A 15,053-nucleotide genomic window follows, 5' to 3' on the forward strand; every position below is an offset into this window, starting at 1 on the left:
TGTCATCGGGGGGCATTGTGACAAGCCGCCAGTGTTCCGTCTCTTCATGTTGTGCACAGTTCAAACGGAAAATACATCAACAGGCAGACTACAGAAAAGCTTACTATCAAAGGTTAGAGGGGGGCTTTCTCAGAGGGCTTTTTACAGTTTTTCTATTCCCAATTAGCCGTTTAAGTGTACTTATTGAAAGTAGTAATTCTTTCATAGGCCGCCCTTTCTTAGTATTTGACGTTCCTTATATTGCGGTATGAGGCTTCGCAGTAGGTTGCAAACATTCATCACCCATGACTGTCCCCAATTGAGCTCAGAAGCTCAATGTCTATCATGACCTCTCTTTTAGAATGTCCAAGAGCAAGCAAACTATTCCTCCAGGAGAGGGCGCCAACAGACTACTAAAGAGATCATCATTACTCAAAGAAAACCCCAAAAACCAATGCATGATAGGAATAAACAGGTAACTTTCTTTGGAGTGGAAGCGGAGAGATCGCACCAGATGCCAATTCTAGATGTTATCACACCTGTGGTCACTGCAGCAGCAGGTGAATCCACTTTGTCCAAAAGGGATCTATTCCATTCAATTGCAAATGATCTAGATAAGACAGAGAACTGCAGCACGGGGACATAGGCGAGTTGGTCAGGTTGAGTGGTGATGAGTTTGCTATTTGGATGAATAAAGAAAGTCAAAAGTGTGAAAGATAAAAAACAAAAGGAGGAAGTGTGAAAAGTGAATGGGCCAAATTGAGGTGCATATGAAGACGTATGCTTTCTTCCAATTCATTAAATCGGGCTAATATGAATCAGGTGAATTGAGTTCTGCTTTTGGAAACTGGGTTAAGAAGGGGTGCACCGTTCCTGGAGGTACTGCAATACCAGGTCAATGCGTGGAGTGGACAGAGCAAGCTCTTTTTCCATCTCCCTGTTCTAAAAATCCATTTAATATATGGTCCCCAGATAGGGGACGTATCAGATATTAAACTGATAAGAACAGATACTACACTTGATCTTAGCCAAAAGGCCGAGAAGCGATAACCAGAATTGGTTTGGGCCTCGAGTGGCACCCTGGCCTATGCCGGACACATCTTAGGGAGAGAGAGCGAGAGGGAGACAAACCCACGCCTACACAAGACATTTTGTCACCCAAGCCAACCCTTGAAAAGGCTGCTTTGCAGAGCCAAAACAAGAAGAATGGTGCGTTTTGCAGCCGCCGCCCACTGCAATGAATCTGAATAACTCCTCCTTTAGGGCGCAAGCAACTCCCCTCCCCCTTGCAGTCTTTCCAATTCACGATACAAAAAGACGGACAGGACAGGTTGCCTGACTTTCCGTCACTGCCACCCTTTGCCATCCTTACCCGTAGAAAGCCCTTTCATCATCCCCAAACCCTAATCTTTTCCCTTTCCTTCCCAGCCCCCAAACCCTGCCCTCTGTACCTTTCTCACCACCCGCTTCCCTTCTCCTGTCATCCCCCTACCACCCGGGAAAAAAAGAGATTGCCCCCTCCTTCCACTAGCCCACCCTCCCACCCAAAGAACAACTTCTTCTGCGCAGCTTGTTTTCTAGGCAGCAGCGCTATTGTGATGTCATCGGGGGGCATTGTGACAAGCCGCCAGTGTTCCGTCTCTTCATGTTGTGCACAGTTCAAACGGAAAATACATCAACAGGCAGACTACAGAAAAGCTTACTATCAAAGGTTAGAGGGGGGCTTTCTCAGAGGGCTTTTTACAGTTTTTCTATTCCCAATTAGCCGTTTAAGTGTACTTATTGAAAGTAGTAATTCTTTCATAGGCCGCCCTTTCTTAGTATTTGACGTTCCTTATATTGCGGTATGAGGCTTCGCAGTAGGTTGCAAACATTCATCACCCATGACTGTCCCCAATTGAGCTCAGAAGCTCAATGTCTATCATGACCTCTCTTTTAGAATGTCCAAGAGCAAGCAAACTATTCCTCCAGGAGAGGGCGCCAACAGACTACTAAAGAGATCATCATTACTCAAAGAAAACCCCAAAAACCAATGCATGATAGGAATAAACAGGTAACTTTCTTTGGAGTGGAAGCGGAGAGATCGCACCAGATGCCAATTCTAGATGTTATCACACCTGTGGTCACTGCAGCAGCAGGTGAATCCACTTTGTCCAAAAGGGATCTATTCCATTCAATTGCAAATGATCTAGATAAGACAGAGAACTGCAGCACGGGGACATAGCCGAGTTGGTCAGGTTGAGTGGTGATGAGTTTGCTATTTGGATGAATAAAGAAAGTCAAAAGTGTGAAAGATAAAAAACAAAAGGAGGAAGTGTGAAAAGTGAATGGGCCAAATTGAGGTGCATATGAAGACGTATGCTTTCTTCCAATTCATTAAATCGGGCTAATATGAATCAGGTGAATTGAGTTCTGCTTTTGGAAACTGGGTTAAGAAGGGGTGCACCGTTCCTGGAGGTACTGCAATACCAGGTCAATGCGTGGAGTGGACAGAGCAAGCTCTTTTTCCATCTCCCTGTTCTAAAAATCCATTTAATATATGGTCCCCAGATAGGGGACGTATCAGATATTAAACTGATAAGAACAGATTTTTTTGATTTAACAGCATCTTTATTATCATGCACTACTCACAAAAAGGTAACAAACCGTGTACAGTGCCGCAGCCCCGTACACACAGAACTATACAATCCTTCTTACATAGCCATAGAGTACGACGCACTAAACTATACATCACACTCCTATGCTTATCCATAACACTCAAGCTGAAAGAAAAAGTTAGACAATAAATAACGACGAACCGGCGATTAGATACTACACTTGATCTTAGCCAAAAGGCCGAGAAGCGATAACCAGAATTGGTTTGGGCCTCGAGTGGCACCCTGGCCTATGCCGGACACATCTTAGGGAGAGAGAGCGAGAGGGAGACAAACCCACGCCTACACAAGACATTTTGTCACCCAAGCCAACCCTTGAAAAGGCTGCTTTGCAGAGCCAAAACAAGAAGAATGGTGCGTTTTGCAGCCGCCGCCCACTGCAATGAATCTGAATAACTCCTCCTTTAGGGCGCAAGCAACTCCCCTCCCCCTTGCAGTCTTTCCAATTCACGATACAAAAAGACGGACAGGACAGGTTGCCTGACTTTCCGTCACTGCCACCCTTTGCCATCCTTACCCGTAGAAAGCCCTTTCATCATCCCCAAACCCTAATCTTTTCCCTTTCCTTCCCAGCCCCCAAACCCTGCCCTCTGTACCTTTCTCACCACCCGCTTCCCTTCTCCTGTCATCCCCCTACCACCCGGGAAAAAAAGAGATTGCCCCCTCCTTCCACTAGCCCACCCTCCCACCCAAAGAACAACTTCTTCTGCGCAGCTTGTTTTCTAGGCAGCAGCGCTATTGTGATGTCATCGGGGGGCATTGTGACAAGCCGCCAGTGTTCCGTCTCTTCATGTTGTGCACAGTTCAAACGGAAAATACATCAACAGGCAGACTACAGAAAAGCTTACTATCAAAGGTTAGAGGGGGGCTTTCTCAGAGGGCTTTTTACAGTTTTTCTATTCCCAATTAGCCGTTTAAGTGTACTTATTGAAAGTAGTAATTCTTTCATAGGCCGCCCTTTCTTAGTATTTGACGTTCCTTATATTGCGGTATGAGGCTTCGCAGTAGGTTGCAAACATTCATCACCCATGACTGTCCCCAATTGAGCTCAGAAGCTCAATGTCTATCATGACCTCTCTTTTAGAATGTCCAAGAGCAAGCAAACTATTCCTCCAGGAGAGGGCGCCAACAGACTACTAAAGAGATCATCATTACTCAAAGAAAACCCCAAAAACCAATGCATGATAGGAATAAACAGGTAACTTTCTTTGGAGTGGAAGCGGAGAGATCGCACCAGATGCCAATTCTAGATGTTATCACACCTGTGGTCACTGCAGCAGCAGGTGAATCCACTTTGTCCAAAAGGGATCTATTCCATTCAATTGCAAATGATCTAGATAAGACAGAGAACTGCAGCACGGGGACATAGCCGAGTTGGTCAGGTTGAGTGGTGATGAGTTTGCTATTTGGATGAATAAAGAAAGTCAAAAGTGTGAAAGATAAAAAACAAAAGGAGGAAGTGTGAAAAGTGAATGGGCCAAATTGAGGTGCATATGAAGACGTATGCTTTCTTCCAATTCATTAAATCGGGCTAATATGAATCAGGTGAATTGAGTTCTGCTTTTGGAAACTGGGTTAAGAAGGGGTGCACCGTTCCTGGAGGTACTGCAATACCAGGTCAATGCGTGGAGTGGACAGAGCAAGCTCTTTTTCCATCTCCCTGTTCTAAAAATCCATTTAATATATGGTCCCCAGATAGGGGACGTATCAGATATTAAACTGATAAGAACAGATACTACACTTGATCTTAGCCAAAAGGCCGAGAAGCGATAACCAGAATTGGTTTGGGCCTCGAGTGGCACCCTGGCCTATGCCGGACACATCTTAGGGAGAGAGAGCGAGAGGGAGACAAACCCACGCCTACACAAGACATTTTGTCACCCAAGCCAACCCTTGAAAAGGCTGCTTTGCAGAGCCAAAACAAGAAGAATGGTGCGTTTTGCAGCCGCCGCCCACTGCAATGAATCTGAATAACTCCTCCTTTAGGGCGCAAGCAACTCCCCTCCCCCTTGCAGTCTTTCCAATTCACGATACAAAAAGACGGACAGGACAGGTTGCCTGACTTTCCGTCACTGCCACCCTTTGCCATCCTTACCCGTAGAAAGCCCTTTCATCATCCCCAAACCCTAATCTTTTCCCTTTCCTTCCCAGCCCCCAAACCCTGCCCTCTGTACCTTTCTCACCACCCGCTTCCCTTCTCCTGTCATCCCCCTACCACCCGGGAAAAAAAGAGATTGCCCCCTCCTTCCACTAGCCCACCCTCCCACCCAAAGAACAACTTCTTCTGCGCAGCTTGTTTTCTAGGCAGCAGCGCTATTGTGATGTCATCGGGGGGCATTGTGACAAGCCGCCAGTGTTCCGTCTCTTCATGTTGTGCACAGTTCAAACGGAAAATACATCAACAGGCAGACTACAGAAAAGCTTACTATCAAAGGTTAGAGGGGGGCTTTCTCAGAGGGCTTTTTACAGTTTTTCTATTCCCAATTAGCCGTTTAAGTGTACTTATTGAAAGTAGTAATTCTTTCATAGGCCGCCCTTTCTTAGTATTTGACGTTCCTTATATTGCGGTATGAGGCTTCGCAGTAGGTTGCAAACATTCATCACCCATGACTGTCCCCAATTGAGCTCAGAAGCTCAATGTCTATCATGACCTCTCTTTTAGAATGTCCAAGAGCAAGCAAACTATTCCTCCAGGAGAGGGCGCCAACAGACTACTAAAGAGATCATCATTACTCAAAGAAAACCCCAAAAACCAATGCATGATAGGAATAAACAGGTAACTTTCTTTGGAGTGGAAGCGGAGAGATCGCACCAGATGCCAATTCTAGATGTTATCACACCTGTGGTCACTGCAGCAGCAGGTGAATCCACTTTGTCCAAAAGGGATCTATTCCATTCAATTGCAAATGATCTAGATAAGACAGAGAACTGCAGCACGGGGACATAGCCGAGTTGGTCAGGTTGAGTGGTGATGAGTTTGCTATTTGGATGAATAAAGAAAGTCAAAAGTGTGAAAGATAAAAAACAAAAGGAGGAAGTGTGAAAAGTGAATGGGCCAAATTGAGGTGCATATGAAGACGTATGCTTTCTTCCAATTCATTAAATCGGGCTAATATGAATCAGGTGAATTGAGTTCTGCTTTTGGAAACTGGGTTAAGAAGGGGTGCACCGTTCCTGGAGGTACTGCAATACCAGGTCAATGCGTGGAGTGGACAGAGCAAGCTCTTTTTCCATCTCCCTGTTCTAAAAATCCATTTAATATATGGTCCCCAGATAGGGGACGTATCAGATATTAAACTGATAAGAACAGATACTACACTTGATCTTAGCCAAAAGGCCGAGAAGCGATAACCAGAATTGGTTTGGGCCTCGAGTGGCACCCTGGCCTATGCCGGACACATCTTAGGGAGAGAGAGCGAGAGGGAGACAAACCCACGCCTACACAAGACATTTTGTCACCCAAGCCAACCCTTGAAAAGGCTGCTTTGCAGAGCCAAAACAAGAAGAATGGTGCGTTTTGCAGCCGCCGCCCACTGCAATGAATCTGAATAACTCCTCCTTTAGGGCGCAAGCAACTCCCCTCCCCCTTGCAGTCTTTCCAATTCACGATACAAAAAGACGGACAGGACAGGTTGCCTGACTTTCCGTCACTGCCACCCTTTGCCATCCTTACCCGTAGAAAGCCCTTTCATCATCCCCAAACCCTAATCTTTTCCCTTTCCTTCCCAGCCCCCAAACCCTGCCCTCTGTACCTTTCTCACCACCCGCTTCCCTTCTCCTGTCATCCCCCTACCACCCGGGAAAAAAAGAGATTGCCCCCTCCTTCCACTAGCCCACCCTCCCACCCAAAGAACAACTTCTTCTGCGCAGCTTGTTTTCTAGGCAGCAGCGCTATTGTGATGTCATCGGGGGGCATTGTGACAAGCCGCCAGTGTTCCGTCTCTTCATGTTGTGCACAGTTCAAACGGAAAATACATCAACAGGCAGACTACAGAAAAGCTTACTATCAAAGGTTAGAGGGGGGCTTTCTCAGAGGGCTTTTTACAGTTTTTCTATTCCCAATTAGCCGTTTAAGTGTACTTATTGAAAGTAGTAATTCTTTCATAGGCCGCCCTTTCTTAGTATTTGACGTTCCTTATATTGCGGTATGAGGCTTCGCAGTAGGTTGCAAACATTCATCACCCATGACTGTCCCCAATTGAGCTCAGAAGCTCAATGTCTATCATGACCTCTCTTTTAGAATGTCCAAGAGCAAGCAAACTATTCCTCCAGGAGAGGGCGCCAACAGACTACTAAAGAGATCATCATTACTCAAAGAAAACCCCAAAAACCAATGCATGATAGGAATAAACAGGTAACTTTCTTTGGAGTGGAAGCGGAGAGATCGCACCAGATGCCAATTCTAGATGTTATCACACCTGTGGTCACTGCAGCAGCAGGTGAATCCACTTTGTCCAAAAGGGATCTATTCCATTCAATTGCAAATGATCTAGATAAGACAGAGAACTGCAGCACGGGGACATAGCCGAGTTGGTCAGGTTGAGTGGTGATGAGTTTGCTATTTGGATGAATAAAGAAAGTCAAAAGTGTGAAAGATAAAAAACAAAAGGAGGAAGTGTGAAAAGTGAATGGGCCAAATTGAGGTGCATATGAAGACGTATGCTTTCTTCCAATTCATTAAATCGGGCTAATATGAATCAGGTGAATTGAGTTCTGCTTTTGGAAACTGGGTTAAGAAGGGGTGCACCGTTCCTGGAGGTACTGCAATACCAGGTCAATGCGTGGAGTGGACAGAGCAAGCTCTTTTTCCATCTCCCTGTTCTAAAAATCCATTTAATATATGGTCCCCAGATAGGGGACGTATCAGATATTAAACTGATAAGAACAGATACTACACTTGATCTTAGCCAAAAGGCCGAGAAGCGATAACCAGAATTGGTTTGGGCCTCGAGTGGCACCCTGGCCTATGCCGGACACATCTTAGGGAGAGAGAGCGAGAGGGAGACAAACCCACGCCTACACAAGACATTTTGTCACCCAAGCCAACCCTTGAAAAGGCTGCTTTGCAGAGCCAAAACAAGAAGAATGGTGCGTTTTGCAGCCGCCGCCCACTGCAATGAATCTGAATAACTCCTCCTTTAGGGCGCAAGCAACTCCCCTCCCCCTTGCAGTCTTTCCAATTCACGATACAAAAAGACGGACAGGACAGGTTGCCTGACTTTCCGTCACTGCCACCCTTTGCCATCCTTACCCGTAGAAAGCCCTTTCATCATCCCCAAACCCTAATCTTTTCCCTTTCCTTCCCAGCCCCCAAACCCTGCCCTCTGTACCTTTCTCACCACCCGCTTCCCTTCTCCTGTCATCCCCCTACCACCCGGGAAAAAAAGAGATTGCCCCCTCCTTCCACTAGCCCACCCTCCCACCCAAAGAACAACTTCTTCTGCGCAGCTTGTTTTCTAGGCAGCAGCGCTATTGTGATGTCATCGGGGGGCATTGTGACAAGCCGCCAGTGTTCCGTCTCTTCATGTTGTGCACAGTTCAAACGGAAAATACATCAACAGGCAGACTACAGAAAAGCTTACTATCAAAGGTTAGAGGGGGGCTTTCTCAGAGGGCTTTTTACAGTTTTTCTATTCCCAATTAGCCGTTTAAGTGTACTTATTGAAAGTAGTAATTCTTTCATAGGCCGCCCTTTCTTAGTATTTGACGTTCCTTATATTGCGGTATGAGGCTTCGCAGTAGGTTGCAAACATTCATCACCCATGACTGTCCCCAATTGAGCTCAGAAGCTCAATGTCTATCATGACCTCTCTTTTAGAATGTCCAAGAGCAAGCAAACTATTCCTCCAGGAGAGGGCGCCAACAGACTACTAAAGAGATCATCATTACTCAAAGAAAACCCCAAAAACCAATGCATGATAGGAATAAACAGGTAACTTTCTTTGGAGTGGAAGCGGAGAGATCGCACCAGATGCCAATTCTAGATGTTATCACACCTGTGGTCACTGCAGCAGCAGGTGAATCCACTTTGTCCAAAAGGGATCTATTCCATTCAATTGCAAATGATCTAGATAAGACAGAGAACTGCAGCACGGGGACATAGCCGAGTTGGTCAGGTTGAGTGGTGATGAGTTTGCTATTTGGATGAATAAAGAAAGTCAAAAGTGTGAAAGATAAAAAACAAAAGGAGGAAGTGTGAAAAGTGAATGGGCCAAATTGAGGTGCATATGAAGACGTATGCTTTCTTCCAATTCATTAAATCGGGCTAATATGAATCAGGTGAATTGAGTTCTGCTTTTGGAAACTGGGTTAAGAAGGGGTGCACCGTTCCTGGAGGTACTGCAATACCAGGTCAATGCGTGGAGTGGACAGAGCAAGCTCTTTTTCCATCTCCCTGTTCTAAAAATCCATTTAATATATGGTCCCCAGATAGGGGACGTATCAGATATTAAACTGATAAGAACAGATACTACACTTGATCTTAGCCAAAAGGCCGAGAAGCGATAACCAGAATTGGTTTGGGCCTCGAGTGGCACCCTGGCCTATGCCGGACACATCTTAGGGAGAGAGAGCGAGAGGGAGACAAACCCACGCCTACACAAGACATTTTGTCACCCAAGCCAACCCTTGAAAAGGCTGCTTTGCAGAGCCAAAACAAGAAGAATGGTGCGTTTTGCAGCCGCCGCCCACTGCAATGAATCTGAATAACTCCTCCTTTAGGGCGCAAGCAACTCCCCTCCCCCTTGCAGTCTTTCCAATTCACGATACAAAAAGACGGACAGGACAGGTTGCCTGACTTTCCGTCACTGCCACCCTTTGCCATCCTTACCCGTAGAAAGCCCTTTCATCATCCCCAAACCCTAATCTTTTCCCTTTCCTTCCCAGCCCCCAAACCCTGCCCTCTGTACCTTTCTCACCACCCGCTTCCCTTCTCCTGTCATCCCCCTACCACCCGGGAAAAAAAGAGATTGCCCCCTCCTTCCACTAGCCCACCCTCCCACCCAAAGAACAACTTCTTCTGCGCAGCTTGTTTTCTAGGCAGCAGCGCTATTGTGATGTCATCGGGGGGCATTGTGACAAGCCGCCAGTGTTCCGTCTCTTCATGTTGTGCACAGTTCAAACGGAAAATACATCAACAGGCAGACTACAGAAAAGCTTACTATCAAAGGTTAGAGGGGGGCTTTCTCAGAGGGCTTTTTACAGTTTTTCTATTCCCAATTAGCCGTTTAAGTGTACTTATTGAAAGTAGTAATTCTTTCATAGGCCGCCCTTTCTTAGTATTTGACGTTCCTTATATTGCGGTATGAGGCTTCGCAGTAGGTTGCAAACATTCATCACCCATGACTGTCCCCAATTGAGCTCAGAAGCTCAATGTCTATCATGACCTCTCTTTTAGAATGTCCAAGAGCAAGCAAACTATTCCTCCAGGAGAGGGCGCCAACAGACTACTAAAGAGATCATCATTACTCAAAGAAAACCCCAAAAACCAATGCATGATAGGAATAAACAGGTAACTTTCTTTGGAGTGGAAGCGGAGAGATCGCACCAGATGCCAATTCTAGATGTTATCACACCTGTGGTCACTGCAGCAGCAGGTGAATCCACTTTGTCCAAAAGGGATCTATTCCATTCAATTGCAAATGATCTAGATAAGACAGAGAACTGCAGCACGGGGACATAGCCGAGTTGGTCAGGTTGAGTGGTGATGAGTTTGCTATTTGGATGAATAAAGAAAGTCAAAAGTGTGAAAGATAAAAAACAAAAGGAGGAAGTGTGAAAAGTGAATGGGCCAAATTGAGGTGCATATGAAGACGTATGCTTTCTTCCAATTCATTAAATCGGGCTAATATGAATCAGGTGAATTGAGTTCTGCTTTTGGAAACTGGGTTAAGAAGGGGTGCACCGTTCCTGGAGGTACTGCAATACCAGGTCAATGCGTGGAGTGGACAGAGCAAGCTCTTTTTCCATCTCCCTGTTCTAAAAATCCATTTAATATATGGTCCCCAGATAGGGGACGTATCAGATATTAAACTGATAAGAACAGATACTACACTTGATCTTAGCCAAAAGGCCGAGAAGCGATAACCAGAATTGGTTTGGGCCTCGAGTGGCACCCTGGCCTATGCCGGACACATCTTAGGGAGAGAGAGCGAGAGGGAGACAAACCCACGCCTACACAAGACATTTTGTCACCCAAGCCAACCCTTGAAAAGGCTGCTTTGCAGAGCCAAAACAAGAAGAATGGTGCGTTTTGCAGCCGCCGCCCACTGCAATGAATCTGAATAACTCCTCCTTTAGGGCGCAAGCAACTCCCCTCCCCCTTGCAGTCTTTCCAATTCACGATACAAAAAGACGGACAGGACAGGTTGCCTGACTTTCCGTCACTGCCACCCTTTGCCATCCTTACCCGTAGAAAGCCCTTTCATCATCCCCAAACCCTAATCTTTTCCCTTTCCTTCCCAGCCCCCAAACCCTGCCCTCTGTACCTTTCTCACCACCCGCTTCCCTTCTCCTGTCATCCCCCTACCACCCGGGAAAAAAAGAGATTGCCCCCTCCTTCCACTAGCCCACCCTCCCACCCAAAGAACAACTTCTTCTGCGCAGCTTGTTTTCTAGGCAGCAGCGCTATTGTGATGTCATCGGGGGGCATTGTGACAAGCCGCCAGTGTTCCGTCTCTTCATGTTGTGCACAGTTCAAACGGAAAATACATCAACAGGCAGACTACAGAAAAGCTTACTATCAAAGGTTAGAGGGGGGCTTTCTCAGAGGGCTTTTTACAGTTTTTCTATTCCCAATTAGCCGTTTAAGTGTACTTATTGAAAGTAGTAATTCTTTCATAGGCTGCCCTTTCTTAGTATTTGACGTTCCTTATATTGCGGTATGAGGCTTCGCAGTAGGTTGCAAACATTCATCACCCATGACTGTCCCCAATTGAGCTCAGAAGCTCAATGTCTATCATGACCTCTCTTTTAGAATGTCCAAGAGCAAGCAAACTATTCCTCCAGGAGAGGGCGCCAACAGACTACTAAAGAGATCATCATTACTCAAAGAAAACCCCAAAAACCAATGCATGATAGGAATAAACAGGTAACTTTCTTTGGAGTGGAAGCGGAGAGATCGCACCAGATGCCAATTCTAGATGTTATCACACCTGTGGTCACTGCAGCAGCAGGTGAATCCACTTTGTCCAAAAGGGATCTATTCCATTCAATTGCAAATGATCTAGATAAGACAGAGAACTGCAGCACGGGGACATAGCCGAGTTGGTCAGGTTGAGTGGTGATGAGTTTGCTATTTGGATGAATAAAGAAAGTCAAAAGTGTGAAAGATAAAAAACAAAAGGAGGAAGTGTGAAAAGTGAATGGGCCAAATTGAGGTGCATATGAAGACGTATGCTTTCTTCCAATTCATTAAATCGGGCTAATATGAATCAGGTGAATTGAGTTCTGCTTTTGGAAACTGGGTTAAGAAGGGGTGCACCGTTCCTGGAGGTACTGCAATACCAGGTCAATGCGTGGAGTGGACAGAGCAAGCTCTTTTTCCATCTCCCTGTTCTAAAAATCCATTTAATATATGGTCCCCAGATAGGGGACGTATCAGATATTAAACTGATAAGAACAGATACTACACTTGATCTTAGCCAAAAGGCCGAGAAGCGATAACCAGAATTGGTTTGGGCCTCGAGTGGCACCCTGGCCTATGCCGGACACATCTTAGGGAGAGAGAGCGAGAGGGAGACAAACCCACGCCTACACAAGACATTTTGTCACCCAAGCCAACCCTTGAAAAGGCTGCTTTGCAGAGCCAAAACAAGAAGAATGGTGCGTTTTGCAGCCGCCGCCCACTGCAATGAATCTGAATAACTCCTCCTTTAGGGCGCAAGCAACTCCCCTCCCCCTTGCAGTCTTTCCAATTCACGATACAAAAAGACGGACAGGACAGGTTGCCTGACTTTCCGTCACTGCCACCCTTTGCCATCCTTACCCGTAGAAAGCCCTTTCATCATCCCCAAACCCTAATCTTTTCCCTTTCCTTCCCAGCCCCCAAACCCTGCCCTCTGTACCTTTCTCACCACCCGCTTCCCTTCTCCTGTCATCCCCCTACCACCCGGGAAAAAAAGAGATTGCCCCCTCCTTCCACTAGCCCACCCTCCCACCCAAAGAACAACTTCTTCTGCGCAGCTTGTTTTCTAGGCAGCAGCGCTATTGTGATGTCATCGGGGGGCATTGTGACAAGCCGCCAGTGTTCCGTCTCTTCATGTTGTGCACAGTTCAAACGGAAAATACATCAACAGGCAGACTACAGAAAAGCTTACTATCAAAGGTTAGAGGGGGGCTTTCTCAGAGGGCTTTTTACAGTTTTTCTATTCCCAATTAGCCGTTTAAGTGTACTTATTGAAAGTAGTAATTCTTTCATAGGCCGCCCTTTCTTAGTATTTGACGTTCCTTATATTGCGGTATGAGGCTTCGCAGTAGGTTGCAAACATTCATCACCCATGACTGTCCCCAATTGAGCTCAGAAGCTCAATGTCTATCATGACCTCTCTTTTAGAATGTCCAAGAGCAAGCAAACTATTCCTCCAGGAGAGGGCGCCAACAGACTACTAAAGAGATCATCATTACTCAAAGAAAACCCCAAAAACCAATGCATGATAGGAATAAACAGGTAACTTTCTTTGGAGTGGAAGCGGAGAGATCGCACCAGATGCCAATTCTAGATGTTATCACACCTGTGGTCACTGCAGCAGCAGGTGAATCCACTTTGTCCAAAAGGGATCTATTCCATTCAATTGCAAATGATCTAGATAAGACAGAGAACTGCAGCACGGGGACATAGCCGAGTTGGTCAGGTTGAGTGGTGATGAGTTTGCTATTTGGATGAATAAAGAAAGTCAAAAGTGTGAAAGATAAAAAACAAAAGGAGGAAGTGTGAAAAGTGAATGGGCCAAATTGAGGTGCATATGAAGACGTATGCTTTCTTCCAATTCATTAAATCGGGCTAATATGAATCAGGTGAATTGAGTTCTGCTTTTGGAAACTGGGTTAAGAAGGGGTGCACCGTTCCTGGAGGTACTGCAATACCAGGTCAATGCGTGGAGTGGACAGAGCAAGCTCTTTTTCCATCTCCCTGTTCTAAAAATCCATTTAATATATGGTCCCCAGATAGGGGACGTATCAGATATTAAACTGATAAGAACAGATACTACACTTGATCTTAGCCAAAAGGCCGAGAAGCGATAACCAGAATTGGTTTGGGCCTCGAGTGGCACCCTGGCCTATGCCGGACACATCTTAGGGAGAGAGAGCGAGAGGGAGACAAACCCACGCCTACACAAGACATTTTGTCACCCAAGCCAACCCTTGAAAAGGCTGCTTTGCAGAGCCAAAACAAGAAGAATGGTGCGTTTTGCAGCCGCCGCCCACTGCAATGAATCTGAATAACTCCTCCTTTAGGGCGCAAGCAACTCCCCTCCCCCTTGCAGTCTTTGCAATTCACGATACAAAAAGACGGACAGGACAGGTTGCCTGACTTTCCGTCACTGCCACCCTTTGCCATCCTTACCCGTAGAAAGCCCTTTCATCATCCCCAAACCCTAATCTTTTCCCTTTCCTTCCCAGCCCCCAAACCCTGCCCTCTGTACCTTTCTCACCACCCGCTTCCCTTCTCCTGTCATCCCCCTACCACCCGGGAAAAAAAGAGATTGCCCCCTCCTTCCACTAGCCCACCCTCCCACCCAAAGAACAACTTCTTCTGCGCAGCTTGTTTTCTAGGCAGCAGCGCTATTGTGATGTCATCGGGGGGCATTGTGACAAGCCGCCAGTGTTCCGTCTCTTCATGTTGTGCACAGTTCAAACGGAAAATACATCAACAGGCAGACTACAGAAAAGCTTACTATCAAAGGTTAGAGGGGGGCTTTCTCAGAGGGCTTTTTACAGTTTTTCTATTCCCAATTAGCCGTTTAAGTGTACTTATTGAAAGTAGTAATTCTTTCATAGGCCGCCCTTTCTTAGTATTTGACGTTCCTTATATTGCGGTATGAGGCTTCGCAGTAGGTTGCAAACATTCATCACCCATGACTGTCCCCAATTGAGCTCAGAAGCTCAATGTCTATCATGACCTCTCTTTTAGAATGTCCAAGAGCAAGCAAACTATTCCTCCAGGAGAGGGCGCCAACAGACTACTAAAGAGATCATCATTACTCAAAGAAAACCCCAAAAACCAATGCATGATAGGAATAAACAGGTAACTTTCTTTGGAGTGGAAGCGGAGAGATCGCACCAGATGCCAATTCTAGATGTTATCACACCTGTGGTCACTGCAGCAGCAGGTGAATCCACTTTGTCCAAAAGGGATCTATTCCATTCAATTGCAAATGATCTAGATAAGACAGAGAACTGCAGCACGGGGACATAGCCGAG

The 15,053-nt window shown here is 46.1% G+C and overlaps 8 non-coding genes and 2 pseudogenes across 8 annotated transcripts; all 10 read right to left on the minus strand.

The window, feature by feature from the left end:
* Positions 1–836: 836 nt before the first annotated feature.
* On the minus strand, positions 837–1,027 carry LOC142276004 (U2 spliceosomal RNA). Its single transcript, XR_012739549.1, has one exon. It is a non-coding gene; the product is annotated as a U2 spliceosomal RNA (small nuclear RNA).
* Positions 1,028–2,414: 1,387 nt separating this feature from the next.
* LOC142276026 (U2 spliceosomal RNA) lies at positions 2,415–2,620 on the minus strand (annotated as a pseudogene).
* A 56-nt stretch (positions 2,621–2,676) lies between these two features.
* LOC142276027 (U2 spliceosomal RNA) lies at positions 2,677–2,826 on the minus strand (annotated as a pseudogene).
* A 1,387-nt stretch (positions 2,827–4,213) lies between these two features.
* On the minus strand, positions 4,214–4,404 carry LOC142276006 (U2 spliceosomal RNA). Its single transcript, XR_012739551.1, has one exon. It is a non-coding gene; the product is annotated as a U2 spliceosomal RNA (small nuclear RNA).
* A 1,387-nt stretch (positions 4,405–5,791) lies between these two features.
* Positions 5,792–5,982, minus strand: LOC142276007 (U2 spliceosomal RNA). Its single transcript, XR_012739552.1, has one exon. It is a non-coding gene; the product is annotated as a U2 spliceosomal RNA (small nuclear RNA).
* A 1,387-nt stretch (positions 5,983–7,369) lies between these two features.
* Positions 7,370–7,560, minus strand: LOC142276008 (U2 spliceosomal RNA). The gene has a single exon (XR_012739553.1). It is a non-coding gene; the product is annotated as a U2 spliceosomal RNA (small nuclear RNA).
* Positions 7,561–8,947: 1,387 nt separating this feature from the next.
* On the minus strand, positions 8,948–9,138 carry LOC142276009 (U2 spliceosomal RNA). The gene has a single exon (XR_012739554.1). It is a non-coding gene; the product is annotated as a U2 spliceosomal RNA (small nuclear RNA).
* A 1,387-nt stretch (positions 9,139–10,525) lies between these two features.
* On the minus strand, positions 10,526–10,716 carry LOC142276010 (U2 spliceosomal RNA). The gene has a single exon (XR_012739555.1). It is a non-coding gene; the product is annotated as a U2 spliceosomal RNA (small nuclear RNA).
* Positions 10,717–12,103: 1,387 nt separating this feature from the next.
* LOC142276011 (U2 spliceosomal RNA) lies at positions 12,104–12,294 on the minus strand. Its single transcript, XR_012739556.1, has one exon. It is a non-coding gene; the product is annotated as a U2 spliceosomal RNA (small nuclear RNA).
* A 1,387-nt stretch (positions 12,295–13,681) lies between these two features.
* On the minus strand, positions 13,682–13,872 carry LOC142276012 (U2 spliceosomal RNA). The gene has a single exon (XR_012739557.1). It is a non-coding gene; the product is annotated as a U2 spliceosomal RNA (small nuclear RNA).
* Between the last annotated feature and the right edge of the window lie 1,181 nt (positions 13,873–15,053).

This window comes from Anomaloglossus baeobatrachus, unplaced genomic scaffold (assembly GCF_048569485.1).
Source record: "Anomaloglossus baeobatrachus isolate aAnoBae1 unplaced genomic scaffold, aAnoBae1.hap1 Scaffold_3913, whole genome shotgun sequence".
NCBI classification, from domain to species: Eukaryota; Metazoa; Chordata; class Amphibia; order Anura; family Aromobatidae; genus Anomaloglossus; species Anomaloglossus baeobatrachus.